General features: G+C 40.9%; 1 pseudogene; it reads left to right on the top strand.

Moving 5' to 3' along the window:
* Window positions 1-1,524: 1,524 nt before the first annotated feature.
* LOC147606914 (GDSL esterase/lipase At5g62930 pseudogene) lies at window positions 1,525-1,986 on the top strand (annotated as a pseudogene).
* The last annotated feature ends 9,427 nt before the right edge of the window (window positions 1,987-11,413 follow it).

Raw genomic sequence — 11,413 nt, 5'->3', positions numbered from 1 at the left:
ATCCTCATCAATATCATTCATGTAGATTGCTTTGTCATGTGTTCCCAAGTTCACTCGTTCCGTTCTCTCATTTTTGTCCCCTTTTATGGATTTCTTTCTTTTATGGCCTCTCTTTTTTTTGGATCCTGCTACTCAAGTAGCTTGTTTTTCTACTTTCTTTTCCAGAACAGGTATGTTTTTAGCCATGAGTCTTGTTATTGCATTCACAGGGGAGTTAGGATTTCTCAAAATTGACCATAGGTATGTTTTGAGCCATAAGTCTCCTTATTGCATTCACATGTGGTTTAGGATTTATCAAAATTGATAGGTATGATGTCATTGTCCCAAATAGCTCGCTTGAATCTTCCTAGACAAGCCTTCCCACCCTCTCACCAAAGTTTGGAGTTTGATGGCAAGAGTTGGGGCTATTTCTTCACTATGGGTACCTAATCCTCTTCCTTACCACTTTACCATGGCACTCACGGGGCAAGGAAGATTCAAGACATGCTCCCCTTGGCCTCTCGCCAAGGTACCCTCACACCAATCTAGATTTTAGAAATAGAATGTGGATACAAAGTGGTGTGTGAGGTGTGATTTGAACTTCAAATATATGGGTAGGATGACTTACAATGTTTTACATGAACTCATGCACAATATCATAATGTCAATCTTATCATGTACAATGTCTTCCACAACACCATATAGCTCCAAAAGTATCAATCAAAACACATGTATGCCTCTTACATAGGCATGTCAAACACATGGGCAATCAACACCTCCATGTACATGTGTATTAGGCATTCACATAAGCATACCATGTGCCATTATAAGTATTGATTCATGCCTTTAATGCCAATCTATACATTCCAATTTCACCAAGATACACCAATGCAAAATGCATTCACATAGCATCAATGAGTATCTTCACCTTGCATAAATGCACTCCAAGGCTATGTGATATCAATGAATGAGGTTAAGGATGGTAAAATCCTCAAGCATTTCAACACTAGGCATCAAGAATGCAATCCAACCACAAATCTTTGTCCAATTGCATGAAATTAGGGTTTCGAGTGTAGAATCCACAAATGTTGATGGACCTTTAATCTTGACATGACAATGCACATTTGATAAGGATTCCTTATGCATTCCAAACCATGAAATCCCAATTTATGCATTCCAAGATTTTATTTCATGCAATGGCAATCCCTCAACTGGTTTATTCTTCAAACTCTATGTTGCCATGACTTGCAAAGCCATAGAGTTGCTAGCAATTGCATTAAGAAATTGACTAAACTCATTCACTTGAAGAATTGAAGTAAAATTGCACAAGTTTTTCAACTCCCTAGTCATTGCAAGCTCCCAAAGTTTTCTTAAACCTTAATCAAACTCAAATCATCCTCAATGCTGGCCATAATACCTTTCTTCAACTACAAATGGCTAATAATGGTGATTTCTGCAGAAAAACGGCCTCTTGAAAAAAATGACGACTGCCAAGCCCCTCGCTCTCTCTCTCTCTCTCTCTATTTTAAGCTGTTGTCGTGACGACCACCCTTCGTTCTGTTCGGGGATTCCATCACCGAATTACAATCCTTCTTGCCGGGTGGATGGGGAACGCCCGCAAGGCAGACGTGGTGCTTCGCGGCTTCAGTGGCTACGACACCCGCTAGGCGCTCTTCCTTCTTCACAAATTATTCCCTCCGGCATCCAAAGACCCACCTCTGCTAGTTACAATCTTCTTCGGTGCCAATGACTTTACTCGACCGAAGTCATCGACGACAGCATGTGCCCTTGCCAGAATACAAGGATAACCTCCTGAAGATTATTTCCCACATAAAGAGTCTCAGCAAGACTATTCATGTTGTGCTCATTACGCCTCCGCCTATCAACGAGGAAACTCTACAAGTAGCAGCCTGGAAGTTTTTTTGGGGGTTTAATAAGCCTGAAGATCCTTCTCCACGAACGAATGATGTAACAGGGACTTATAATGCCAAGGCTTGTGTAGAATGAAGGGGAAATGGAGGCTTCTTATATTCTACATGAAGAGCAAGATATGCCAATTGAAAACCCTAAGGTTTGGGCAACAATGCTTGCAAGATGAAGGCAGAATAGCTCCAAGAATCAAGCAAAGATGAGAGAGAAGGTAAAGGTTTGATTAACATTCCCTAATCAAAATTAGCGGACTGATGGTCTTCTTTCCCAAATTTGGTCCCGAATTTCAAATTTGACGAAGCCGTCTCCAGATTTGATCCACCATAACCCATAGCCCCCCAAAATCTCATGAAAATGTGCATCAAAAGGATCAAATCAATTCGAACAAAACCACCATAGCCCATTGATCAAGAAAATCAAGAAAGTCCAAGAAAATCAAGAAAGAAAGAGGTTAACTTGGGCTTATACGAAGCGGTAATCTTAACAGTTGTGTTAACAAAGGCCGTAAAAAAAAAACTTGTCAAGAGTATAACGAGAGAAATAAACACAATGATCTCAATAATCATATATTATGATAGCAGGAAAAACTCTAGACTGAGAGTGAAAAAATCTACGACTCAATGTACGAGAGAGTGAAGGGAGATGATGGCTAAGGAAGGCTCACAAACTAGAGAAAGCATACACTAAGACGTGTTTCACTACTACATGATAGCCTAATACCGGCACTTATACCGACATCATTAAACGGGGTCTAAAAAAGCCCCATCATCGGTATAAACCTCGGTATCTGCGTCGGAACCACAATGTCGGTATTCGCGTCGGTAATACCCGATATATATACCGGCGCTCATACTGGCGCTCATACCAGCACGCATACCGGCCCTTATACCTGCACGCATACCGATGCTCATACTGGCGCATATACCGGCGCTTATACAAGCACGCATACCGGCACTCATACCGACGGATATACCGGCATTTATACCGGTGCATATACCAGCACACATACTTGTGGATATACCAGCGCTTATACCGGCGGATATACCGACGACCATAGCAGTAATTTTTTTTGGACAGAACGGTGTTGCCTGCTGCCTGCAGTCAACAGGACTCAATAGCAGTAAACAGACAGCACCATTCTATCCAAATAGAGCACAAAAGACAACCGTGCTCGTTTTTGTATTTTTCAGATAAACAAGAAACATTACTCATGAATATTTTGATCATATACTAATAGTTTAGAGGACTTACATTATGGTAATGCCTCCCAATTGATGGTCTCTCCTTCTGCTTCAAGCGTACTTCTCTTCTCGCCTTCTAATAGTTTAGAGGACTTACATTATAGTAATGCCGCCTCCCAATTGATGGTCTCTCCTTCTGCTTCAAGCATCTCAAATAAGGCCACAAGGCCATATTTGTGAGCATACTTCTCTTCTCGCCTACTTGGTGGGCGATTCATGGCCAACTCCTACATAAACGATTAACAATTACAACTTTTATAAATCAACATTTAGCCCACATACATACATTTAGATAAACAAAATTGCTACAAATACTTTACGAATTCATGGCGCATGGTTTCGTAACTCCCAAGATGAGAAGCCCCTACTGTTTGGAGTCTCGTCCTTGCCGCCTCTCTTTGTTGTTGAAACCTCTCTGGTGTCTCTGTGAGCTCCTGAGCTATGAATTCCCACTCCCTATCATCTAGCCAAACAGGTTTCTCTTTCCCCTCTCTAAATGCATCCCTCGCCTCTGACCTACGATGCCCCATCAAAATGCGAGCTGTATATTGTATCCACTCATTAGAGACGAGATTCATAGGGTCAGATGGCTGAAACTCTTGCTTTATCTTTGTATTTATGTAATTTTTCTTCTCCTTATCTTGCTGATCCCATAAAGTCATAATAGAGTTGTGAAACTATATAGTGCACAATTGTCGAATTCGTGTCTTCATTGCCTTCCCTGCACTATTCATTATAGGTTTCCCATCCCTAATTGTGTATATCTTGTTGTTGTCATGGTCATGTGCACCCCAAGGAGTGGAAGGTGAACCCATGGGTGTGCTATCAACAGATGAGAGCGAAGGACGACGCTCACGTGGTGGTGGTATCACAGCATCTGTGGCATTACCACCACAACAACCTCCCCCTGAAGACCTACTACGTGAGCGACGTCTATGTGAAGAGGTGGTAGATCGAGCTGTAAGAGGAGTGGAAGGATGTGTGGTATGAGGTGTGGGAACTGCTGTCGTACCTACAGGTGTGGGAACTGCTGTCGTGAAGCCAGATGGTAAGGTAGATGTCCCTACTCAAGAACCCTAATAAGTCTGAGCCATGGCTCTCTGCTTTGGAGTCATGGACGAGAAAAAACCATATAACTACTCGGGACTCATGCCCTGAGGTGTAGGGTTAAATGAGAAATCAGGACTGTAGTTGAGCGACGGTGAGTCATCACCCATGGCCTCTTGGACAAAAAACCATATGACAAACTTGTGTGAAATGAAAATTACATGGTAAACGATGAAAGAACCATATGACAAACATTAACAATGATAAACCATATCACTTTGCACCTGCACTAGTGATTATGATGGTAAACATTAACAATGGTAAACAATGAAAGAACCATATGACAAACATTAACTTCCCTAAACAACAATGGTAAATCATATCACTTTGCACCTTCAATGTCATAAAATCATTACAAATATGTCTTAACTATTTGCATAATCATTAAGATACATCATTTTAAAAATCATTATCTATTCTATCATCCTCATTAAGATCAGTAGCCCCAAAGAGATCTATTTCTATGTACATTTCAGCATCCTCATCATTAAAAGTCCCTTGATGAAGGCTCATGTCCTCATCATCTATGTCTTCTTCCTCATCAACAGGTTTTCCAGCTTCATTGGTTTGCACCTCTTCATTTGGATCTTGCTCTAGTTGCTCCTCTTCATTTGCTTGCTCCTCTTCATTGTTGATATCGGCTTGTTCTTGTTGCTCCCACCACCCTGTGAATCCACATCACCCTGTTGTAGCTCTAATTCTTCACAAATTTGCTTACTGCGGGGGGCGACTTGAACCACAAATAGCCAGCGTGGATCCGCTTTTAAAGATAACCTACTCTGGGCGCACAAAAGTATCTTACTGATCGGTCCATACCTTTGTGGAGTCCACTTGGATGAGGCCACTCTTGTCTCTACGTACAGTTGCATGTGGCCCATTTGTGATTACCTTGAACCACTTCACATCAAAGATAAATAACTCAAAACTTCTAAAGCCAACCTTTAATATGTCTTGAATGGTTCCAAAGTAATCAAGCATTCCACTAATTGTGTTATCATCACTTGCACTTGCTCGACTTTCTTGAACAAATTGTGCTGTGACACCACAATCAAAGGTTGCTCTTCTTTGGTCTATTCGCTCTACTCGAAAATGACGTCCATGTGATCAAAATGCCCCATATTTGTGATACTGCAAATAGCACATAAAGATTGTTGATGGACAAATAATAACTGAGACATGTAGAGAAAAAAAAGAGAGACATGTAGAACTTAAACACTTACATGTCAATCGCATCCTTTTGTAAGCTCCTCCTCCTCCTATGTTATAGTTAAACCAGCACGTTTGCCTTCTAAAATTGTAGCTTCTAGCCATCTACTTGTGGGAAAGTCCGGAAGAGCTTGCAGACCTTCTAGATATGGGAGATTTCTTGTAGTGCGATTCCTTCTGAAACTTAAACGATCTTGTACTCGCGTCGCTGTCGCTTGAGAGCTTCATATGTCTCAATCCACTTCTCCATTACATGCGAGTTCAAGATGCAAAATTTGTTGATTTTTTCCTGTAAATTGTTATCCATCTTTCTCTTAATACCTTGGCCTTGAGGTTCCTCACCAATGACTCGCCTGTTAGACTCTTGAGACCATAGTCGAGGTATCTCTGGATCTGATGAACTTAATTATTCAGTGATGTAAACAAGGGACTCTTGTATCAGCCACCCTTCTGACATACTTCCCTCCGGGCGAGCCATTTGGCGAACAAATCCCTTTAATGTCTTCATAAACCTCTCCAAAAAGAACATCCATCTTGAATGGACTGTTCCAGCAACTGCAACCTCATCTACAACATGAACTAGCAGATGCATCTGGATTGTTAATAAACTTGTAGGGAAAAACTTCTCTACCATGCAGAGTGCCTCTATGGAGTTTAAACGCGCTGTCTCCAAAGTGTCTCTCTTTATCTCTTTTGAAGAAATCCAACACACCAATGTTCTAATCTTATAGATAGTAGCTCTAATGTCTTCAGTGAGGCAATCCTTTATTGCTATGGGGAGCACAAATTGTAAAAACTTGTGCCAATCATGACTCTTGAGGCCACTAAGATCATCATCCTTTGTAAATGCACTTTTCACAACCTGTAGGAGTCCGAAACTCTGAAATTGTCCTCTTCACTTGTTGTTCCTCCATCTTACTAAAAACCCATGGGGCTCTTGGAAGTAGCACCTTTCCATTGGGTCTAGTGCGAGCCCACAACTCTTGCATGCAACCTATCTCTTCTAAGTTGTCCCTTTGGCCTTTAGTCTCCTTTTTTCCTGTCATGGTCTTCCACAGAATGTCAGCTACATTCTTGAAAATATGCATCGGGTCAAGCAAATGGTTTATAAGAAGATCACCCCAATAGGGGAGTTGGTGAAAGATAGAGAGTCTCTTCATCCCAGGACATGCCAAGTTGCCACATTCCTCCCATTTGAGCTTCCAATCGCTTGGTGCACTTGGAGGTCTTCCTAGATTACCATCCCGCAATTCATGATTTTCTGGAAGATACGTCCTTGGTAGACATTCTTTCGTAATGCTTTTGAGTATCTTGAATCAAGTCGAGGACCACATAGAGGACATGCATTATAACCTGATATAGACAAACCTGAGCATTCTCCATAGCGAGGCCAATCATGCATTGTCCACATGAGAATACCTTGCACAGTTGCAAGTCTTTGGCCACTCTGCTACTTTGACATGTCCTTCACTTCAATTCCATTCCACAAAGTGCGTAACTCATCAATAAGTGGTGCCAAATATAAGCGCTCCATTGGAAATATGCCAGCGTCATGAATATGCTGGTTGCAAAACCTTCGTTTTCGAAATATTTGGTACTTGCATCGCATGCATGGACACGCTATTCTCTCTTCAAGATTGAGAGGCTCCATCTAGCAGGATAACATGTATATGTAGCTCATTAAATGCAAATCATTACGCATTACACAAATCATTAAGCATTATGTAAACCATAAAGCAGGGTTTCTTTTCCCCAGCCGTGAGGGAGATTTTAAAAATAACATTTAAAGCGTCAAACGGGCTTCTTTTCCCCAGCCGTTGAGGGAGATTTTACAAAATAACATTTAAAGCGTCAAACAGGCTTCTTTTCCCTAGCCGTTGAGGGAGATCAAGTATACAGTAGCGATATTTAGGCATATACATTAGCTTATGGATATGTGCTTTAGGCATATACATTAGAGTATATACATATAGACATTAGAGTATATACATATAGAGTATATACATTAGAGCATATACATATAGACATTAGAGTATATACATTAGAGTATATACATATAGACATAGCGTTGACATGCATGTCTTTTTCCCAGCCGTTGAGGGAGATCAAGTATACATTAGCGATGTTTAGGCATATACATTAGCTTATGGATATGTGCTTTAGGCATATACATTAGAGTATATACATATAGACATAGCGTTGACATGCATGTCTTAGACATTAGATTTCAAGTCGAAAAAGAGACCAAAATGCCTTGGGTATGCGCCAAAAAGAAAATCTCTCTCTCTCTCTCTCTCTCTCTCTCTCTCTCTCTCTCTCTCTTGCAAAGTGCGTGTGTGTGTGTAAAGATAAATAAGCACATACATTAATTTCTTATGCACTCACATATATGCTAATATTAGCATATATGTGCATAAAACAACAAGCTTGCATACTCAATTTAAATTAATAATTATAAATTGAGAACAAATTAAAACATAACAAAAAGAGAAGTAATAAAACAACATAATTGGTAATGTGCTTACCTCTCAAATGTGGATTGGATAGTGCGTGTTCGAAGCAGATCTGCAAGCTAGGACACACGTGGGAGGAACAAACCTACACACACATTGCATACATACACAAGCTCTCTCACTCTCTACATCTCTCACAACACACACATACAAATCCTCTCTCCAAACATAATTAAGAAGATAAGAAGAAGGATGGAGAGAGGGGAAGGAGATATACACACACATCACACATTTACCCTAATCTCTCCACACACACACACACACACACACACACACACACACATAAGAAGATGAGGAGATGGGGAGAGGCAAAACGCCCAAGGAGAGAGAGGGAGATCTAGACACACACTTCACTTATTCCCTCCACACACACACACACACACACACACACACACACACACACACACACACACACACATCAAGAGTGGGTCGGAATGGAAGAAGGCGAATGCTTGAGGGAGATGCACGCATACCTTGTGTGGACATTCGATGCCTTGCAAAATAGAGAATAGTAGGTTCTCAGCTATAAAAAAGTTACAGGCATCGGTATCTGCATCAGAATACGCACCGAAATATTCGTCGATATCTGCGTCAGAATATCCACTGAAATATGCATTGGAATATGTGTCGGTATACGCACTTTTGAAAATTACCCGCCCAACTCTTTGCCTCCAAGTTTAGGACGTACATACCGACGCTCGACATTTGAGTCGGTGTTCTAGCGTCGGTATGCCCTAAACCTCTAGTAGTGTTTCTCTCTTTGTGAGGGCACTTATTTATATCCAAGCATGCCTTGATGCCTTGAAGCCCAAGCCGAATGTCTTTTCATTCAAGCTAGATGCCTTGAGGCCCAAGCCGAATGCCTTTTGCGGGTCAAGCCGGGTATGATTTGTAAAGAGAAGCTTTACAAGCGCAATACCTTTATGTGCACATGGGTGTAGTCTGAAAAGTGTACCTTTCGGAGTGAGGTGTACGCTACCGATATGCCCGGTAGATAGCACTATTGTAACTTGTAGCATACTCTATCGACAAGCTCGATAGATAGTGTTTTTTATATTTTGTGGTTGACAAAAAGGTGCAACCACTCACCCAAGCCACGTGGGCTAGGTTACATCAATTTTAGTGCAATGTGCATATAATGATTCTACTGACCCTTTGCGAGAGAGCGAATGCCTAGTGATATTCCTCCATAGTTCGGCTTCTCTGGGTTAGCTCCAGGAACTCATTCATCTCTGTCTCCAAGAAGCCTGGAGGACAAAATCTCTTTTTCAGGTATGCTTTGAGATCATCCCATATCTGGGTGTTCTGATCCAAGCGGTTTGTCTCATAGTGGTTCCTCCATGCTACTCTCGCTATTTCTACGATCTTCAGCCTGGCAAGAGCCACGTTACTCTTTTCGTTGTAACCTGTGACATCAAAGTACTCCTCCATAGCTTCGATCCACTTCTCTACTAATTCTCCCAAAGTGCTCCCCTTCACCTTTGAAAGGTCCAGGCTGAGATCTATGTGAAGAGCTTTGCGAACATCTGGGTTGAGCTCTTCCTCATCGAGTTGGTGGTTAACATTTCTACCACGACGATCTCAATCATGATCCTATCAATACGAAAATTCTTTATTAAGTTCCTTTTTCCAACTTAAGCAAGACGCTCAGGTGAAAAGACCACTTTATTTAAATCCAAAAGGAGTTAAACTTAGATCCAACTGATTCTGGGGTTCCTTAAAGTTTGGTCAACCCTCACAAAATCTTGGGATAAAGATCCCTTCTATAAGAAGAAACATACAGAACTCATTATCAGAAAATAGTTCATTCATATCCTTAACACAATAATGGTCCATTAGACTAGTAATTTTCAATTAACATCTTAATATTTTCCATGGAATTTCAGTTATACAGGTTCTCAATTTGTCATTCCACAATTGGGTCCACTGGGCCAAAGGTCAAACTGCAAACAATCTGTCAGCACGATCCATTAATCTCATAGTGATCTGCTGCGCTGAAAGTCTTTGTTGTCTACCAGGTTACTAACATCATCATTGAATTCTCTCCATTCATCATCATCATGACTTATTCAACTTATCTTCTTTCAACTGGAATTCAAAAAAACCATTATCCTTCAATCAGAATCCAAATCAATTCATCAATTCTCAACCAGAATTCTAAAATCATATCAACCAGTATTCGAAAAAATCATCATCTAGGATAGCATTTTTGCTCATAACTTCAAGGTCTTAGATTCACTCATATATATTGTCAGTATAGAGTTGCAGTTATACCCACAGTATATACAGGTGGTCACAGTCCTTGGTGTTATAAGGATAATGCTATCATATCTAGTCCTCAAGCAAGTCGCGAATTCCACACAATGCGGTACTTCCATCTAAAAACCCAATTTACAATTTATGAATTTCCATTCCGAATATCAACTTGTACGAATTTCAATACACAATTACAATCTTTCATTGGTATCTCATAAATTTTTGACATTTCTTTCTTCTTGGTTGATCAACTTCAACAAATTTGCTCTGATACCAGCTCTGAGATCCCTGCCCTCTCTGCGCATCGAGAACTCTAGAGTGCTAGTAGCGGAAGTAGCAACCTTGCTCATAGGGCAGAGCTTCCCACTCTGAGCCTCACCCACGAATCTCCGGACAAGAGACTAATCCCTCGGTTCTTCCAAAACCGAACTTGGAAAAAACTTCCCTCGCCCAGAAAGCATGGGCGATTCCTCAAGGAAAATCTTCTAACGTAGTTAAGAGCTTTAACTATCCTTTGTATTTTGACCGAACCCGCGGGTCACATGGCCGAATCAAGGGAAAAATTTTACTTGGTTCATAGAGACCAACGCTTTTTTCCCCATCAAAAGCGTTGGTTCATAGAGACCAACGCTTTTTTCCCCATCAAAAGGGGCACAGTCCTTGATTCTTTTCCATAGAACAAGAACTATCCTATGACTTACTTCAACTATCGTAACTTGAACAGAATTGAATTTTATTATAGGAATCCATTGATCCAGCCTACAATCCCATGGGTTAGCCAATCGCCCAACCACTGTATTGATAGGATCCAGTATAAGAATTTGGTTATGTCCCGGGTTGTAGGGAAAAGAGTTCCTGAGCCCCCTAGCCGGCACTCATGCAAACTTTAAATAGACACACCACTTACGCACCCGATATGAAATTGCCTTTTCTTAGATTCAACTATTTACAAAATAGCATTGCAATAAAACCACAGTGTTTCCATCCTAATCCTCAGTATTCTATTTCCAGGTCGGATTTCCAACTTTTCCACTTTCCATAAAATCCAATTTCAGTCATTCCTTCCTCAGCGGCATCATCGGCAACCAGAAACGCTCACCACTTGCTCACTCACGGGCCTTTTCAATAGTTCCTAGCCCATAGTACTTAGGAGTATAATCACATAAAATCCATATGGACTCT

This window comes from Cibotium barometz, chromosome 56, assembly GCF_041138505.1.
Source record: "Cibotium barometz isolate CiBa-2024 chromosome 56, ASM4113850v1, whole genome shotgun sequence".
In the NCBI taxonomy this organism is placed as follows: Eukaryota; Viridiplantae; Streptophyta; class Polypodiopsida; order Cyatheales; family Cibotiaceae; genus Cibotium; species Cibotium barometz.
This window is presented reverse-complemented; position numbering and strand designations above follow the sequence as displayed.